General features: G+C 33.3%; 1 long non-coding RNA gene across 1 annotated transcript; it reads left to right on the forward strand.

The window, feature by feature from the left end:
• The first annotated feature begins 1,585 nt into the window (after positions 1–1,585).
• LOC309631485 lies at positions 1,586–19,571 on the forward strand. The gene is made up of 2 exons (XR_014246303.1): positions 1,586–3,329; positions 3,995–19,571. It is a non-coding gene; the product is annotated as an uncharacterized lncRNA (long non-coding RNA).
• The last annotated feature ends 956 nt before the right edge of the window (positions 19,572–20,527 follow it).

Below are 20,527 nucleotides of genomic sequence, written 5' to 3' on the forward strand. Positions count from 1 at the left end.
TCAGTCCTCTTAGAGTCCCTGGCTGGGTCTGAAAATTAAACTGACAAAGGTAGATTAAGAAGAGAAAAGCATAAAAGTTTTATTAAATTTTTACATATACTTAGAACATTTAACAAGAGCATGAGGACCAAAGAAGAGACCAGAGCAGGACTCTTTTATACTTTTCAGACAAAGAAACAACAGATTTGTGAAAAATTGACGAAGTGGTTGGGGATAGGAGTAATAAGTGGTGCAGTGGTAACTAGGAAGATGATGGTTAGTTTAACAAAGTTTGTACAGATTTATCATCCCCAAATTTCCCATCTCTGGTGATAAGGAGGATGCCTTTCACATGGGAGTTTTACAACCTGTTACAGGGAAGAAGGGTGAAGGGGGTGAGGCGAGAGTTACCTCCTTGTTTCTGGCCTTTTCTCAAAGTCCTCCATCTTAAGAGAGTCAGTATACCAAGGTGCCATAGTTTGGGGTAGCATGTTCTAAACCTCATCAGAAACATCTAATCAAAATAAATGGGAGAGTATATGTATGTGTGTGATATGAATAAACAGACAAAAAACCAAATACATTAATAAAATGTTATTTGGAATTTGAAAGGGCACAAAGTCAAAATATTAAAAAAAATGTAATATAGAAGACAATGTTAGGGGCAAATCTTTGTTAATATATATGAAATAAAATTCCCTTGTATGCTTCTGGGATGATATATATTACCAAACCCAATGAAGAAGCAGTATACATTTAAATAAACCAATACCCATGAAATAAACTTCTAAATTTTTCAAAAAACTATATCCAGAAACAGCCACGGGCCCAGATGGTTTCTAAGAAGGCTATTTGCAAAACTTCTCTTTGTGATTTTTCTGAACTTACAGTTGTGATAAAAAGGCAAAGCTGGTTTGAGCTCACGTGTAAAGAAAATGTTCAGAGCAGATGGTTTTCCGCCTGTAAGAATTGTAACCAAAGTCCAAGATTGAAATTTTAAGTATTCAATATGTTTCACAGGCTAGGAAAACTTCATAATAGTCAAAAGGCCCAGTTCACAAGAATATTTTGGTATCTGACTTGTTTTTCTTATTAAGATTAAGAATTTAACCATATACATGAATGTTTATTCGATTCTTATTGTGTTCCATTGGTCTCCATATCTGTTTTTATGCCACTACTATACTGTTTTGCTTACTGTAGTTTTGTAATATGTTTTGAAATCTGAACATATGAGGCCTCTAGCCTTGTTCTTCTTTCATAAGATTGTTTTGGCTATTCCAGGTCCTCTTTAGGTTCACCCTAGTTGGAGTCCTTAGATCTTCTTGAATTTAGATGTCCATTTTCTTCCTCAGATTTAAATGTTTTGGGCCATTATTTCTTCACATAAGCTCTCTATTCCTTTTCTTCTATCTTCTCTTTCTGGGACTCCCATAATGCATATATTGGTCCACTTTATGGTACTGCATAAGTCCCTAAGGTTTTTTCACTTTTCTTCATTCTTTTTTCTTTTTATTCCTCTGACTCAACAAAGTCAAATGATCCGTCTCTGAGTTCTGATTGTTTTTCTTCTGTTTGATTATGTATTCTGTTGAACCCCTCACTTTTCTTCATTCTTTTTTCTTTTTATTCCTCTGACTCAACAAAGTCAAATGACCCGTCTCTGAGTTCTGATTGTTTTTCTTCTGTTTGATTATGTATTCTGTTGAACCCCTCTAGTGAAGTTTTCAATATAGTTATTGTATTCTTCAGATCCAGAATTTTGGTTTGTCTCTTTTTTATGGTTTCTATCTGTTGACATTCTCATTTTGTTTGTGCATCCTTTTCTTGATTTTGTTTAGTTGTCTATCTGCATTTTTTCTTTTCTTTTCTTGTTTTTTTGGTAGATCACTGATCTTCTTTAAGACAATTGTTTTGAATTATATATACATATAATTTTTTAGGTAATTCATAGGTCTCTGTTTTGGGCAGTTGATTTCAAAAGATTTATTTTATTCCTTTGATTTGGCCATGTGTCCCTGTTTCTTTATATGTCTTTTGATTTTTTCTCAGTTGTATGAATTTGAAAAAATAGCCACCATTCTCAGTCTTTGTAAGCTGCCTTTGTGTAGGGCAATGCTCCTCTCAGCCTAGCTAGAGATTCAGGGAGCATCTGAAACATCTTTGGCAGACTGACAATCCTCTGAGTTTGTAAGTGTAATTTCCCAATTGGAGAGGTTTCCTGGTTTCTTTTTCAGGAGTTCATAATCTCTTGCTCCCTCTGCTGTCTGTCTGTGATACAGCAGGTTCTGTTGTGCTATGGCAGCAAGCCTCTCTGCTCTCTCTTTTTCTCAGTGGCCCAGGCATCCAAAGTATGCCAGCTCCCTATTAGCACCCTGAGTCAGTTGAGACAAAAGTAAGTCCCTTGGGCAGCCCTCTGAAAAACCAGAATCCCAGATGCATACTCTACTCTTTTCCTTTCTTCCCCAAGGAGAAGTCATGAGTTGGGATCCTTCTCCCAATCATACTGAACCACACCCATCCTCTATCTGTGGCACTGCAGGCCCTCTGGTATCACAGCAAGCTGCCCCGACTCTCCCTTGCTTTCAGTGACCCCCCAGGCATCCAAACTATGCTGGTTTCATCAGTGCTCCGAGTCAGGCAGACAAAAATCAGTCCCTCAGATAGATCTTCAAAAAGCTGGAGGATTGCCCACGTTTCCACCCTTCTCTTGCTCTCCCAAGGGAGAGGCTAGGAGCAGTCTTCTCTCCCAATGGCCTTGAGCTGTGTCAGCTTGTGGCTGGAGTGATTGAGGGTAAAGTGAAATGGCTTCTCTGACATTCTTGGCTTTGCACACACACGGAGTACTGTAACTTCTTACATGATTTCTGCAATTCTCATAAAGACATTTTGGTCCCTATATTATTGTAGGTTGTCTCTGTGAGGAAATGGTACCTGAGACTTCCTATTCCATCATATTTCTGACTAGTATATACTTCTTTAGCAATATTTATACTGACAAATAAATGATTTAATGTTTTTGTGTTTAATTTAGGAAAAATAAGTATTTATATATATGAAGATAGTTAATCCTAAATTTGAACATTGCCAGTCTGTAAACTTGATTCTGCCAAGATGTCAAAGGTATATTTTAGCTTAGCAAAGCAAAGGTCATTATCAGTGGAGTTTATTCTTCCTAAGGGTTCCTGCACATCTATTTCTATGTTCAGAAATATCAATGTAAAAATAACCAAAAGATACAAATTTTGTTTTTGCCCATAAGAAATGATGATAAAGTTTTGTGAGATTCCTTGGTTTATAATACCAAGAGATCTGGGAATCCATGTTAAGCGCTAAAATTGCCTTTTTACGTTTGTGAGCATGGCTATTCAGCTGAAATTTTAGTTTCATATTTTTTATAATTTTAATGAAAATATATGCTAAAACAGTCATGAAAAATTAGACACCCATTGCTACAACGGAAGGAACAGGGATTTGCAAGTCACATTGGCCTGGTTTTAGATTCTTTATATGTTTTTCCTTCACTGTGGAACTTTATTGAGTTACTTCAACTCTTTTAACCTCAGATTTTACATGTGCAAAACATGAATAATGTTGTTTACCTCATATTATTATGAGAATTAAAATCAGATATCTTTACCTCGTATTGTTATGAGAATTGAAATCAGATAAAATGCCTTTACTCTACATTCAATAAATCTTAAGCATTATCATGACAAAAATTATTTCCTTGAACTCATGGTTCAAACCTAATTCTTTTCATGAACTGTTTTTCGGAGGCTATGGGATGTGGCACAAAATAATGATAAGCATTCAATATAATACATTAAATGAAACTGAGTCTTAGAAAAATAAATCCAAACGTTTTGTGAATGTTGTTTAAAAGGAATCTCAGAGTTTTCTCATATTTTTTAAAATTTATGAAGATGCTATTAAGAGCATAATACTATTTGAAATGATCAAGTATTAAAAGAACTCTTATTACAAATCATCATATTACTTTAGTTATTTAAAGAATTCTATTTTTATATTAGATTTTGTCAGAATCTTTATGACTAGCAGAAGTGTTTTCTAGTATCCATAAAACTTCCGTATTTTTAATTGTATGTATGTTATGTTATACTAAAATAGAATATTAATGAAAGCACAGTGTAATTATTAGGCTATCAACTATACAATTATCAACTATATTTATAATTACTGTCAGGAAATTTTAGTATCAATATGTATACTTATATTTCAGAGTTTGTTGATGCATAAAGGTGTTACTTCATTACAGACTAACGAAAACACACAGAGGGACTTCCCTGGCAGTCCAGCGGTTAAGACTGCACTTCTTCTACAGGGGGTACGGGTTCGATCCCTGGTCAGGCAACTAAGATTCCCCATGCTCTGTGGTGTGGCCAAAAAAAAAAAGAAAACACACGGAGGCAGACTTACTGTAAAACAATCCACTTAAACTAGCTGAAGGACAAATAATCTGGGAACACTATAAATGAAGAAACTGTAGATCAAACAGAAGAAAATGGTGGGATTATAATCTGGTGCCTAACACTTGTACTAAAATGTCAGAGTAGAACCTGAATATCATCAGTCAGAACTCTGTTTGTGTCCACGCATATGTTCATAAAATATTATTGAGCCCCTAATGGCAGCAGTTTGATTTCAGCAAAATAATAGCATGTGTTATATTGAATTATTTTTTGCAATTTAAATTTAAGAGTTTATAGTTACATTTGTAGGTTTCTCTAGTTGTATAATAGTTATAAAGATGGTAACGTGGAGTTTACATTTATATAGTCAGTAATATGAAGACAAAAAAGATTTAAGGCAATAATTTTTTTTTTCTCCCTTAAAAATGCTCCAAGCATCCACAGTCTGACAAACACTGATGGAGTGCACAGTGCTACCAAGAGCATGGTCCATTTCTGATGAACCCATAAGCTTCTTACTTCCAAAGACACAGACTATACTTCAGCTCTTTCTCGGTAGGACATGAGTAAGGGCTGATTGAGAGGGTGAGGTTGATGACTTATTGGAAGGCAGATATTATTATCACTTTATTCACCATAATAAAAGCTGAGGGAGATTCATTATAAGGGGCTTTTCACAGACAATAAGCAGGTGGGTAATTTAAACCATTGAGAATTTAAACCATTGTTTGTCTGATTGTAAAGTATCTCTAATAATACATACTCAAAACTGAAAATAAATAGTAAAATATTATCCCATCATAACTGAAGTTTCTTGTTAGAGATTTTTATTTGTTAAACACAAGAATTTGCTTTTTGAGGTGCAAAATAGTTTAATGTGCATTAACATGAAGATACAACATTATTATCAAAAGAGGCATTTAAAATTCTGCAAGGAATGATGTGGAAAATGTCAGTTCGTACTCTCAATGCTACCAAAGCATTTTTACTAGTGAATTTTTACTTGTACATTGAAATCATTGACTCTTTCAAAGAGAATAAGGGACTAGAATGCATGATCATACGTCTTACAGCTTTATGATTCCATTACGTTCTTGAGGCAACAATCTAGAGAAATGAACAATTTCAATATTCAGAATGCATTCTGCTTTCTCCTGTAGTAAAATTTCCTATGTACCAAGCTAGCCAGTTTCTTAGCATGGCATAAGATTTGCTTCATTATCTGGCTCCCAACTCCCTTCCCAAGGGCTGTCTCCTAACACTTCCCCAGGGTGCCATATGGACTGGCCACGCCCTTCTCATTATTATTTCCTGAAGACAGCAGGCACTTTTATGTTCCCACTTCCCTGCATGTGCTGTTCCCTTTGCCCGGAACCTAGTCTGTTCCCACTTTATTCTTGATGAATCCTTCCTCTTCCTCCAAGTCTCTGCTCAATTTTAAACTCTTCTGAAAGGTGATTAGACTCATCCCATGCCTTGTGTACTCACTAGACTAGCTTACAACTTTGCCTGAGTCTTCATATCACATCAGATGTTATGTTCTATGAGCAGTTACTCCCACGTACCTTTTAAAATCATGACTTCTATTCTAAGCACTTATCTATGGCAAAAAAAAAAAAAAAAAGCATGTCTTTCTTACCTTTATGTCTCTAGCACCCAGCTGGATCATTACATTATAGGTCATAAATAAGTCAGTAAGAATGGATTGATGTGGTTTATGTGAAATAACTATAATCAAGTCATCAATACAGGAGACAAATTACAACTTCCTTGTTTTCAAGAGAAGAAACAAAGTTTGATTTTAAAATAGCAATTCATAGTTGGGGCACTTGCCAAAGGAATGGAATTGTATCTTAAAAATAATGAAAGCAGAAGCTGATATGCAAGGCAAGGAGTTTTAATGTGAATTTTGTGTGTGGTGCTAAATAATTGATATGGATGTTTATATTTGATGCATTTGGTTTTAAAAATGTTGTTATAAAATGACATACTGTACATTTAGAAAGCATGCAAAATACAGACAATTATTAAGAGTGTAGCACAATTTTTATAATCACACTGCATTGAATGTCTAATTTTGCTGTGAATTTCGTTCAACATTCACAGACATTTTAGGATGTCATTAAAAAAAATACATTATTTAAGCATTTATTACAGCTTAATATAGCCCACGCTAGGCCTTGAGAGATTCAGTGGTGAACAACATTAGAATCTTTGTCTTTGTTAAAGTAAATTAATCAAGATATTAATCAAATAATTTAAAAAATGTATAATTAAAAATAACATAGTGTGCTATAAAAGAAAGATATATAGCATCATGACAGCACATGCCATGGTTTCATGACCCAGAATGGGGTTAAGGAATATTTTTACTGAGGCAACAACACATAACTTGAGATTTGAGTGCTGAAATCTGATGATTTTCATAATATGTAGAAATGCTGAAAATGCAATGTCAAGTAAAATAAATATCTGATCATATCACTTTCCCTGGATAAATAAAATCCCTCAATAAATAACGAGTTTATCACAATGGAAATGGGAAACCATTGGAAGGGTTTTCACGTAGAGGAATTCATCAGGTATGGTCTATGATGTTTGGTTTTTGTTAAAAAATTAGCCACAAAACCTTATTTACAAAGCAACTTACACTTCAGTTTTATGAATAGGGACAAAAAAAGACAATGCCTCAGAGGCCAAAAGTATAATATTGGGGAGTGGGGGGAAGGCTCCTGTTCTCATTTAGTTCTATAGCCCCCCAAATAATTGTCACTCCTTCCAAAGAATGTTTAATTTACAGCCACCCAAACATAAGCGTGCGCTATTTTTACAAAAGTCTCTTCAAACATAAATCCAATCATAAAAATAATTGGTAAATCTGTTTATGGAAGAACTTACCATAGACTTTCTTTATATGGAAATTTTGTGTCATGCATGTCATATGAGGTTTATAGATTTGTATTTACATTCAATTTATTTTTCAGAAATACAATTTCTGGAAAAACATACACTTTTTACCTTGGATCTAGCAGGTTTGAAATACAGCTTAGCCTTCTCTGATTCTTGATGGAATAACTAGGAGGGAACAAAAACTATAAAAATCTCTGCAATCTCTATCCTACATTCCATTGGTGTAGCAATATATTATAGTGTTCTATTTCGGTATGGAAACAAAGAAAAGAGAGTGATTCATGAGAACAGGGAGTGCTTTTGTGAGATATAAAATATATCTATAAATGTAAAAGAATATATATATATTTCTTTATCCTTGTCTCAAGCACATTTTGGCAGTGAATTTTATTTGTCTCCAACCCAGTGCAGAGGGAGATCACTTGACAGTGCCCAATGAGATGACACAGACAAGTTTAGGACCTTGTGGGCTTCAAACTATAAACACTAATGAATGCTCTGGAGTCTGAAATCCTCATTAGATACACTTCTGTGTGTTAAGCTCAACATTTTAAGAGCAGACAGACACAGTTTTGCATGCTGTTTCTGCTACTTATTCACTGTGTGCTTTCAGACAATTATGCAACCTCTCTGATCTACAAAATGAGAATAACAACATGTACCTGACAGGACCGTGGTTGGGAGAAGATAAGGTGCAGCAGAGAAAATGCTTGGCATAAAGAGGCTTGGGAGGACTGTGTCTCAGGAGATGGGTTGTAAATTAAAGGATAAGACACAAGTTTACCAAAACTTTATGTGATATATATATATATATATATATATATATATATATATATGTTTTTAACTTTTAATTGAAGTATAGTTGATAGCATTTTATATATTTATATAGCTAATTTGTACATACACATAGACACACAGACACACAGACACACAGACACGCAGACACACACACACACACATATAAGAACAGTGCTAGATTTCCTTAGTAATGTCACTATGAAATGACAGATTTACCTTGAAGAACTATTGTGTCAAGAGGCATTTAGGCATTAATATCAGAGATGTTTTATCAGATGGACAATAGTACCTGAAAAGCATGTATCGCACAAAAATTGTGAAATGGTGTAGGGAAATAAATCCTGATGGTCTGACAGGAAAGTATAGATGAAATACAAAATGTTTGTGTTTCTATTTTTTAGTTTAGAAAATGTATGCCTTTTCCAATTGTTTATTTCTTTTCATTCTTTCACCTTCCTTCCTCCCATTCATTCAGATTCTTACTGTCATCTATTTTTATCTGAATTCTTTACTACAGTTAACATTATTTTCCTTCATCCATTGGATGACTGACTTTTGCCCTGCTCAAGTGAATCAACCTCACTACAGAAACCTACTTTTATTATATATTGGATGGATAAACAACAAGGTCCTACAGTATAGCACAGAGAACCATATTCAATATCCCATGATAAACCATAAAGGAAAAGAATATGAAAATGAACGTAAATATATGCATAAGTGAATCACATTGCTGTACAGCAGAAATTAACACAACATTGTAAATCAGCTATACCTCAATAAAATACATTTTTTAAAAAGCCTACCTTTATATTCTTCAATAAGTGTCTGAAGATCTGTGAATCCATGTCCACCAATACAAATCAGAGGCAAGTGCAAGCAGGAACTGTTCTCAGGGAGAATTCATTTTCTTTTCACACACACACATACACTTAGAAATATAATAACATTTACCTTTGAGATTTGAAATGAAAGATTTTTTGCTCTTCTAGGTTTCTGACAAAGAACATGACTAAGATATTTTAAATAATCTATTTTTATTGGTATGCACTATGGGACCATATTTTAGTGTGGACACTTGTAAGGGTAGGAATGCAGTAAATCTAGTCAGAAAGTGTGGTGAATACAAACAATGTTGAGAGTGAGAAAGATATTTATGGATGAAACACCACGAATGCAGGTGTGTAAGAATATTTTTTGCATAATAAAAATTTGCATCTCTCCGTTCTCTCTTATTACTGTGAAATATGCTCACCTTAAAGTTTATAACTAAAAACAACAAATGGTGAAGGGAAAGGTAAAAGGAATAGGTTATTCAAGTGACCGAGTACCCTCTCAAAATTCCAGTAAAAAGATGCATTCCTGCATTATTTTACAAGATACACCTCAGAATAAAATACATAAAGCAAACACTTTCCTATTGATTCAAAAATATTTTACGCCATTTGTATCAATCTGAATTATCTCTGCTTTCTATCATTCATTGCTAGTTTTGTAAGAATGTTATTTAGGATGCTGATTTTATTAGTAATTAATAGTAAAATAATTAAATTTTTTACTGTTATTATGTATTATATACTTTGTATTTATCTAAGTAGTTTCTACCCATATATTATTTATACTTAGAAAACTATTAATACTAATACGATAAACTAAATCACATTATGAATATCAACAAAAAAAGCTTCATCATATAAAAAAAAAGAGAAGAATTTTTTTGCATGCGTCTCTGAAAGTGGTTCAGAAAACAGTTTTTACATTGATTTTACCAAGAGAAATGAAATTTAAATATGTTTTCTGATTATAACAATAGCTTGACTTCAAAATACTTTTAAAATATGGGATATCTTTTCCTATCTCTCAGGTTTTAGTATATTTATATCTACTGCAATGGATAATTATTTAGAGCAAAAAAAAAAAAAAAAAAAGAATCTCAGTTTAGAATCAAAAAAGAAAATGTCTTTCCTCACAATTTAATTACCAGAAAAGTTAAATCTTTTTCCTATGATAACAGAAGTCTTTATGATAGAGGGGTAGTGAGTTCTCTCTCTCTTTCCTTTTCTTTTTTCTTTCTTTTTTCATTTTTGTAGTTTTGTATTGCTCCTTAGAACCTGCAATAACAAGTATGACTCCTGAAGTGACTGTAATTTCACGGATAACAAAGGATTCTCTTACTGAAGTTAACATTTTCATATAAGAAAATATTGAGCACCCAAACAACTTATATTTGATTATATTGATGTTAGTGGGGAATTATGTAATCAATAATTTTCTTTTTAACATTTTACCTCACTATAAATTTTATCAAAAACAAAACTCTTATAAATACAAAATAAAATACTGGCCAAAAAAACCTCCAGTGAAATTTGGTTGCAAAATATTTCTATATAATATAGAGAAGCTAGATTTGTGCCCTTCAGAATAATTCTTTTATCGTATCCCCGTACATAATTCATAATGGGTTCAAAGTCTCCTGACTTTTGAATAAATATATAGACTTGAGGGAAATTGAAATAGAAGAAAAGACACCCTACCTGGGTAGAAATATAATACCTGGTTGTGTGTTGAAAATTTCAAAGATAAGGCCTTTATCATCAGGAAAAAAAAAAAATAGACAACCTTGGAAGTTTGAAAAAATTCCATTTTTTTAAATGAAATTCAATCAGAGCCATTGACATATAAACAAAACAGAATCAGAAATGATCCTTTGTTCAATACTGGTGACAAGAAAGAACAATATATTTGGCAATCACAGTTTAGAAGTTAGTGAAGTGAAGTGTCTTTAAAAACTTCTCTTCTACCCCCTATTCAACATTCACACGCTGTTTAATTTGGGAATGCTGTAATAAAATGTATAGAGCTCTCTGTTGGGAATCACGGAATCTCCCAGCCTTGCCATAAAAGTGAATTATTTAACTTCTTTGAGCCCCAGTATTTTTTACTTGAAAGTTAGAATTATAAATAACTTAAAATATCCTGTAAAATGAAGACTGAGACAAATTCATAGATATGCAAACTTACCAAAAAAAGTAAAACATCTCTTCTATCAGGAAAGTTTGGAATGAAGGTAATGAACTATTTTACAATAATACACATATCACACAATAAGAATTGGACAGATTTGTGGAAATGGAAAAATACAAGTCAGTGAGGCTTATTTTATCAGCATCCATCCTGTTTTTGCAGGAGTTATAGAATCTGTAGCCATTTGGTTTTGAGTATTATGGTTCTACACATCTTCAACAAGAGCTCAAGAACTCTTTTATAATCAAGTTGACTTCTTTAGTTCTTTCTTGATAATTATCAAATGTAGCATGGTTACGAGCACAGATTTAAAACCAGATTGGCTGGATTCAAATCTAAACTATGCTACTTATGAGCTATATGACTATGGGAAAGTAATATAGCATCTCTGTGCCTGCTATTTCTCATCTGTAAATGAATTGTTATAAAGACAAAAGTGGCTATTATTTGCAAAGTGCTTCAACAGTCTCTGACACATAGTGAGCATGCTATAAATGTTTGAAAGAAATAATAATGATTGGGCTTCCAATTTAGAAGTTCCAATTTATAACTTTTTCCTGAGAGAGAGATCACTTCTTTAGGGAAAAAAATGCTAGATTCCAGAATCTTCAAGTCCGAGGACTAGACTCAGGACTGTGATATATTCCCCAAAGTAATTGATGCCGACACAGGAAGGTACTTGGTATAGAGCTAATTAAGCAGTTATGGTGATACCTGACTTACCTTCTGGAAATGAAACTTCAATGTTAGGAATGCTTTAGAGACTTGGAAAATACAAATTAAAGATCACACTTTGAAAGAGCTGGGATGAAAAAGCTGAGATTCAACAATTGTTCTCTGACTCCATAGCCTGCGTTATGTCAGTCTAGTCTTTTTAACATTTTATTACGGATTATGAACTTCAAACATATACAATAAAAAAAAATTACAGTGTAATGAACCCCCATAAACCCATCATCCACTTCAACAGTTATCAGTTAAAGGCCAACTTTTTTTTTCATTTTCATTCTCATTATTTCCCCTTGTCCTATATTATTTTGAAGCAAATTCCTACATTTTATCTTATTCATGAGTATGAGAACTCTTTTAAAAAATCACAATTAAAGTAACACACTAAATAATTGACAATAATGTATTAATAAAATCAATTATCCAGTCTGTGTTCAAATTTCTAAGTTTCTTATAAATGTCATAATAAAAATTTTAATTTTCTCTACTTGAAATTACTGATATGACATTTAAAATCTTTAATTTAGTGGTTCCTACAACCCTTTTTTCCCTGTCCTGTAGAGTTTCCTGTAGTTTGGATTTTGGTAGTTGCCTCACAGCACACTACAGTGTAGTTTGACATGTTACTCTCTCCTCTGATTTCCTAAAAATTGATAATCAGGTCCACATATAGTGTTTTTTTTCCCAGAACTTCTTTATAGATAGTTGATTTAAAAAACCTTTTTATTCCATCAAGAAGCAATAATGTTCAGTTGAATCTTTTTTTGATTAGCAGTTATTAATGACATTGTTTAGATCAATTCAAAAAGAGTTGCAAAATGTTCATGTATTAATTACACTATGTCTTCATTTTTATTGAACTACTTCTTTAATGATAAACTTCCATTCATCTACTATTTGGCTCTCCAGGGGTTCAGTTTGCATAGAAAACATAGGATAAATGTATGCTTTTCCCTTTATTTACTAGTTTTCAAATAAAGAGCTGCTTCCCAAGTCTCTTCCAATTGGTCCAAAGCAGACCAATTAGTTTTATTATTTTTGCTTCCACATGAATTAATAAAATTAAACATTTTGGCTTTTTAACACACTTTAATATTTTAAATATTTTTAACATTTTTTGATAAAACTATATAACCTAAAGAAAAGTTGAAAAATGGTGTAGTGTACAGTCTATAATCACCAAGTAATTTTACAATTAACTTTTTACTATATTGCTTTATCACATATAATGTATTCATTTATCATATATTATATATATACATCTATTCATGTCTCTATCCATCAATCAAGCCCGAGTTTTTAACTACTCTACTATGCTTCCTTTTATTTATCATTAAAAACCATCTATGAAATACACAAGGTTCTTAGTATTCTTTTCCTCATAAATATGTCATTTGATTTGATCCCTAAATAGTGGTAATGGAGGAATGAATGGATGGATGGATGGATGGATACATGAAGGGATAAAGGGACAGAATGAAACCGAGAGGGGAGAAATTAAAACAAAACTTTTCTATCTCTTCTTCTCCATGTCCCTTAATTCTATGGATTTCTTACCATTCCAATTTATTGCAAATCTAAAATGGAAAAAAAAAATGGCTGTGTATTTTCCAATACTTCAAAATGCTATACATAGGCAAACTATGATGACAAAATATTACCATAATTATCATCATTGTTGAGATTTAGCCATCAACTCATTTAATCCTCACAAATATCCCCCAAATTGTAGAGAAGGAAATCAAGGCACAACAACATTAAGAAATTTATGTCTCATAAAAATGTGCATATATTCCTCTTCTGATAACTTAATTTTAGTCTCTTTGTGAAAACATCAGTAATCCCTGCTGTTCAGGAATTACAGTGGTCAGGTGGTTATACCCGTATTCTTTTCACTGACCAAGCATTGCCATGTGTTTTTTTTTTTTTCTTACTTGTGAAGGCACATTCATTTATTTTCCTTGGAATTACACTTTAGTGGTATTAGTGAGTTAAGATGTCCAAACGATGATTCCTTGCATATTGGATCATCATCTGAAAATACTACTGACTTCAGCATGCTCTGTACTTTCAAGCACAAATCTTCACACAACATGGCAATAGCTCCTAAACTTTACCTATAGCCCAAAACTCATTGTAGTGCAGGGTAGGTTTTTTCCAAGAAAATAAATAAAAGAAGTAGAGAGTATTTTGGGAATAAGAAATTATGATGTACTGAGTGAATAAGTTGTTCCCTTTTTGCTTGAATCAAAGAAAATGTTTGTCATGTTTCCCTGAGGAAATTAATCTTAAATTTTGTACCTTTCAGTTGCCAAAATAGTAATGGAGCTGAATTGTAATAAAAGACTCAATTCCTTGAACTTATTAGTTCTTACTCTTACTCTTTTCTCATTATCTTATTTAAGGATGAGATGAGAAAAAAAAAAGTTAGAGTTTATATGAATTAGCAAGTAGTGAGAAAATCCTAATATACGAATTAAATAGAAAGTAAAGGCTCACTGTGTGAGTTTCTTTAAGGTTTTACTCTTTTCAGACCAATTTGGCCAATTTTATTGATGGTTTCCATATCTGAATCAGTAAAGAGAATCCATTATTAATTAAACTAAACAGCTTGGAAATCTAGATTCATTGCATATCTAACAAAAAGAAGAAAACAAAAAGCATAAACTGAGTTTGAAGTGTTGTGAGGTCAAATTGCATACATTCATGTTATTTTTCCAACTCAGTGTATACATATTGTAATGGGAAAGTCATATTACATACTTCCTCTCTGACTTCTTGGGCAAGATTGACATGAAATCATCTCTGTTCCTCTTTATGCTTTTCTTTCTTCAGCCTCTTCCACTTTCAGTCCTCCTGAATACTCCTTTCATATCTATTCCTCTTTTGCACTTATGACTTAGCTAAGAATCTTTCTTCCCCCCTGGAATGCCCTTATTACTCATGTCAATAGCACCTGTGTATCAAGCATAATTCAGCTAAAAGCCTTACCTCATCTCGTCAGGGGGTCCTAAAAATCCCCACTTCTATAGCTTTTATTAGGTTTCCTGCTTTGGAGATTCTTCTCTGTATTCCTACTCCTTACTTCTCTGTCATCCCCCTTGGTGATTGGTATGGTCAAACTTCTGAATCGTTGCCACTCTAGTTGGTGTAAAATGGTGCACCTTTATGGTCTCGTTGGTATTTTTTTTTAAATTTTTTCTCTTTTGAAAAGTGTATGTATTTTCTACCATGATAATCATTATGTTAACACTAATTGCTTAGTAATTTGACAGTTACTTTCGTGTTTTTTTTTTTTTTCCCAAATTGACTGGATACACCCTAAAGATCCAATCTCATTCATTCTTATCTCTTTGTCATGAATATCTGGCACAGAGGTACTCCTTTTCAAGGCATTCTATCAACTGTCAAAAGATAATCACTAGCTGTCACATTGCAGCCTTATATATTTAGAATGATTGAATATTAATGAAATCTAAGTATTTAAAATAATTTGAGACATTTATTTCTCACATTTATATGCAATTTATTTTAGTCTATAAACATTACTGTTTATTTTTCTTTCATAGTGGCATGTTATAAATACATGTAGAGGTTGGCCAGGTGATCTATCACACCACCAGCCTGTTAAGCAATATATTTCGGGTTTCTTAATTTTTGGTGGGGCAGATGTCTAAATGCGGGGGTTTTGTTTGTTTATATTCTTGTATTCCTTTCAGTGAAACTGTCCTTATAAACCAGAATCACTGTGTTCTCACCAACTGAAATTACAGAGAACATATCTCAGTTCTTGCCAGACTTAAAAAAAAAAAAAAAATAGAGCTCTCTTTAAATAGGTCATAGAAATAAAAGTTAAAAAAAATAAAGTTTAGTAAGAAAATAAACTAGTCAATATCCTCCTATTACTCAACCCCTGTTCCAAAAGAGAGTATTTTCACAATCTGGTTATCTTAACTCATGATGGATATGGCTATTTAAAGATATAATGTAAAAATTTGCTTCTCTACCTCCCCCCTTACTCCACTGAGACTGAGAGTTGAGCTCCAGTTTTTTGGTTGCTTCACTTATTCCTGTGGGGGAAGATGATAAGGTTTAAGTTGAAGTCCAAAATCACTTGAACAAGTAAATATTCAGAGGGCCTAGGCCCTACTGAGTCTCAGCCCTAGCCCTACCTCACTCCACTCAGCTCCACTGATTTGAGGTGGTGATAAGTTTGAGATTTCCTAATGCTTGTCCTCAAAGAGTATCATGTTAGAAGAGGGGAGATTTTCCTTCACTGATTTCTTACCCATAAGAAACATTTGGAGGAATTAATTCCAATTGTCTTAACTATTTTATTTTAATTAGGGAGACAAGATTTCTTAAAATAAGAATAAAAACATTTTACAGACCAGATCATGCCAGCCAACACAAAGTTATCTCTGTGTATTATTCATTGTATTATATTTACCAAAACCTGTATAGCATATGAACCTCGAAGATAAATCTGCACTTCTATTTTTCAAGAGGAGAAAAGGCACACAAACAGAGGAAATTTCTAAATGTACAAACTGACCCCTTTTTTCTTTTTTTAGCCCAGAAAATGTTAGAAATCCTAAACTAAAATTTGTAAAATGTACCCTAAACTTTGGTGGATAAAGTGTTACTTTAATCATGTTGCAACAAACATATTTAGAAAGAAAATTCATCCCTCCATTTCTAAGTAATTGGTATTTATAAAATAAGTTTTGAGTGTTTATTCAAATTGATCATACATTTGGTGAGATGTAAAAAAAAATAGGCAGGGATAATGTACAATGCCTGGTTGGTGCTATGATTGAGAGTGATGGAAAACACTAGAACAAGAGTATCTTCCAGAACATTGCTGGACATATCATCAGAGACATTCAAACTACAAAAGACGCTTCAACACTGACATCTAGAAATCTTCTCAATTGGCTACCCTCAGAACTCAAACCCTGGTTTATAATTTGCTCCAATTATTAACCATTGTTTTTGTTTGTTTGTCTTTTTGTCTCCATAGAAATTCCTCTTATTAAATACCTGGTTGCTTGCACCATAGGCCTGACTTTGAGAGCCCGCCTGCATCACCATCTCCTGAAATGAGTTTAATTGAACTGACCTATTGTCTACACTAAGAGTCTCTGGGTCAAAGAGATGGAACAACCTACCAGCTTAACTTTTAATATGTGAAACTTCCAGGGAATTTTCAGAGGAGGAAACTGTTAAGGCCCAGGGTAAGCTGCCCCCAAATATGCCACAATGGATATTGATTATTTTGAAATAAAGCTACTTAAGAAACAGCCAGTACAAGAAGAACACTTTCACTCTTCTCTCTGTCTCCCCAAAAGCAAGAAGTAAATCTCTCATGTGAAAGATGACCTCACTGTACCAAGAGATAGAAAGACATCCTTATCACCAGAGATAGGGAATTCAGGGCCAAGAAGCCTATATCATCAAACCTTGTTTCTTCTTTACTAATGTACTACCCTAAGCTCAAACTTTGCTTAAATTCCTTACTATCAAGCACCCAAATCTAAATTTTATTGTCCTGTCAATTCCTCTCAAATTTATTGTTTGCCTAAAAAAATATAAAAGCTGCCTGCTTTAGCCACTTCTTAGGTTTTATTCCTGTGTGCACAAATTAAATTTGTTTCTTTTTCTCCTTTTACTCTGTCTTGTGTCAATTTTCTTATTAGTCCAGCCACAAGGACTCAGGAAAGGTGGAGGGGAAAGTTCTCCCTCTCTAACAGCTGCAACTCATTTGGCATTAAGGATGAAATAGGTAAAAACAAATGGAAATAAAGGAAGATAATTACACATGAGTAGCTCCTTTGTGGTGGGCTTATCTTGGTATTTTCAGGAAAAAAAAAAAAGAATAGAAGGATTGTTTGACAAAGGTGACTACAGAGAATATCCACATTTACAATATTTAATGTCTTTATACCTTCTTTAGTTAATTTTAACTGCATATTTTAAAATTTAAGTGACATTTAACAATACTATTTAGCATTCATCCATGACTATCATTCTTTTTTTATATTTGCTGAATCTATATTCTTATTCTTTGCTTTAAAAAGTAGAAGGTACCAAAAAATTGGCATATAATATTCTTTAAAAATATGGAAGCTAGGCCCACATGTTCCATATTTATAGTTCCAGCTAGACTTGATTATATAGCATTCAGTTTCTTGGAAGAGAGCAAGGTAATTGATTACATTATTGTTTATATTAAATGCCAGTAAAATAATATTTTGAAAACCAGTTTGAACTGCCCCAACAATGCTGTACATAAAAAGACAATCCAAGAAGAAATCAATATAATTGAGTAAAAAGACAAATCTCAGTTGCCAGCAACCATATAAATAACACCCACTGCAGGCTGCTTGCCATTATTAACTACAGTCTTATATGCCTCACTGTAGCCAAATATGGAAGCAGGTGTGCATAGATATATCTAACTAATGGGGACATTGATTTTCTCTATTTCCTAAGGTAATATGACTTACAAGTTTCTCTCTATCAGAGTTGCAAGTCTTAAGGCAAATGAGTGTTGAACTAAGCATTGAAAGAGATGCTCACCTTAAGATGAGGAAGGTGAAATATATCGTGGAGAGAGTGACATGAACAATAGCGTGGAATTATAGTGAGTAAGAATTTAGGGATAAATTAAGGATGTTGAATAGGGCAAAGAGGATCCACTACATTGGCACTCAACAAAAAATACAATTATATAGGTGTTTGGTTTAGGAGGAAGAAGAGGAGAAATAGAATAGGACTACTTTAAAGAGATTTTTGACTGACAGTAGGATAGATTCATAGAGAGAGGTACCATCCTACTATATATAAATGAAATGTTGCACTGATGATCATGAGCTAAAACTTGACAGTCACTGAGCTTGTGCTCAAAGTCTCTAAAAAGCTTGTTTTAAAATTGAGCATGTTTAAAACTTTAAAATATTAAGCTATAAATGATTGAGGTATTGTCTCTTATTTAAGCCATAGAGATCTAAGGCACTCTGTTGAAATGGTATAGCATCCAGTTACACTTATACTGATTTTATGGTATCAGGACAAAACTACAAAATAGTCACATGTTTCCCAACGGGTTAAGAACAATAACCACAGCCATTTGGAAGATAATAAGAAAAGTATGTTGATTACAAAAGCTATAATAATCACATTCCTTCAGTAGAATTGGTTTAAAAATAAATCAGACTATGTGTACATTGGGAAGAAAAATAATGTAACTAAATATAACGTTTACTGAATATGTTATAGATTATTTTAAAGTTTAACTTGTAAAGTGTCTTGTATTTTTAAATCACAATTATTAGAGTCTAGGGAATAAAGTTTTTCTGCAACTAAACTGATCTAAGCTAATACCCACACATAAATGCTATGATATTACGAGTCAAATATCTCAGTGGAATCAGAAAAATTAAGTTAGATTTTTATATATTGCCTTTGGGATGCCAAGTATGTGGACAGTATATTTGAAAAATTTCATTTTATTTTCAGACTGTTGTGGTGACAGATAAATTGTTATAAATGGGTGAATAATTACAACCAAAAGGTTCCTAAGGAAATACTTTTTTAAAAATCACTCTTTATTCTAGCTATTAATCCTATTTTGTACTGTATCTAAAATATCTGGTACTGTATGTTTTGGAACAAGTTAATAACTCCAGGAATTAAGTGAATTATTTTACTAATTTTTCATTCAATCATTTATAAAACTATATATGCACAAATAAACTTTGGGTGTAAAATAAGTTTTTCCCCCTTTTCATATTAATAAAAATGAATATAATGAGAGGAAAATGTTGCATGTGCATCACGTGTGTATGTGCTGTGATATTTGGGAACTGAGAGTACATAAGATGAGTAAAATAGCCATTACTACATCTAAGGACCACAGAAGAATATTAATATTCCCCATCCATATGACCTATCCAATCAAGATTATAGACTGATAACAGAGTGATACTGATGTATGTCATTTACCCAAGGAGAATATATTCTAATCATATTTGTTCTACTTGTCAGGGAGGAAAATATTTTCCTCTACCCTTGTAGGTTCTTCTGGCTGGTCTAAGGATTAAATTGACATGAGACATTAACAGAGGAAAAACAAACAAAAGTTTAATAACATGGGAGAGATCCAGGAGAACTGAGTAACTCGACAAAATGGCTGAAACACTCACCTTAAATACAATCTTCAGCGAAAGACAAAAGAGGGTATTGGGGGTAGTGTTACTGAACCAAACTTGGGTCCACTTGCCCACACACAGCAAAGCCAGTCTACTGACACTGGGTCATGGTGAAGGAAATTACTGCATTTATTGCAGGGCACCAAGCAAGGAGAATGGGCAGCTCATGCTCAAAAGACCTGCACTCCCCAGTGGCTTTCAGGGAAGAGTTTTTAAAGGCAGTCAGTGTGAGGGAGGGGTCTTCAGGGTGTGTGATCAGCTCATGCATAATTCTTGGATTGGTTGGCATCAAGGTGAAGTTTCAAGCATCATCAGCTCCCTGGTTTCAACCAGTCTAGGGTCTATGTGCTTGTGGTCAACAGTTCTCATCTGGTGAGGCTCTGCTTCCTGTAAAAACAACTTGGGAATGTGAGTCTGGACTTTATCTGTACCTTTCAGGGA

The sequence above is a fragment of the Balaenoptera borealis genome (assembly GCF_965194805.1).
Source record: "Balaenoptera borealis genome assembly, chromosome: 6".
Classification (NCBI taxonomy): domain Eukaryota; kingdom Metazoa; phylum Chordata; class Mammalia; order Artiodactyla; family Balaenopteridae; genus Balaenoptera; species Balaenoptera borealis.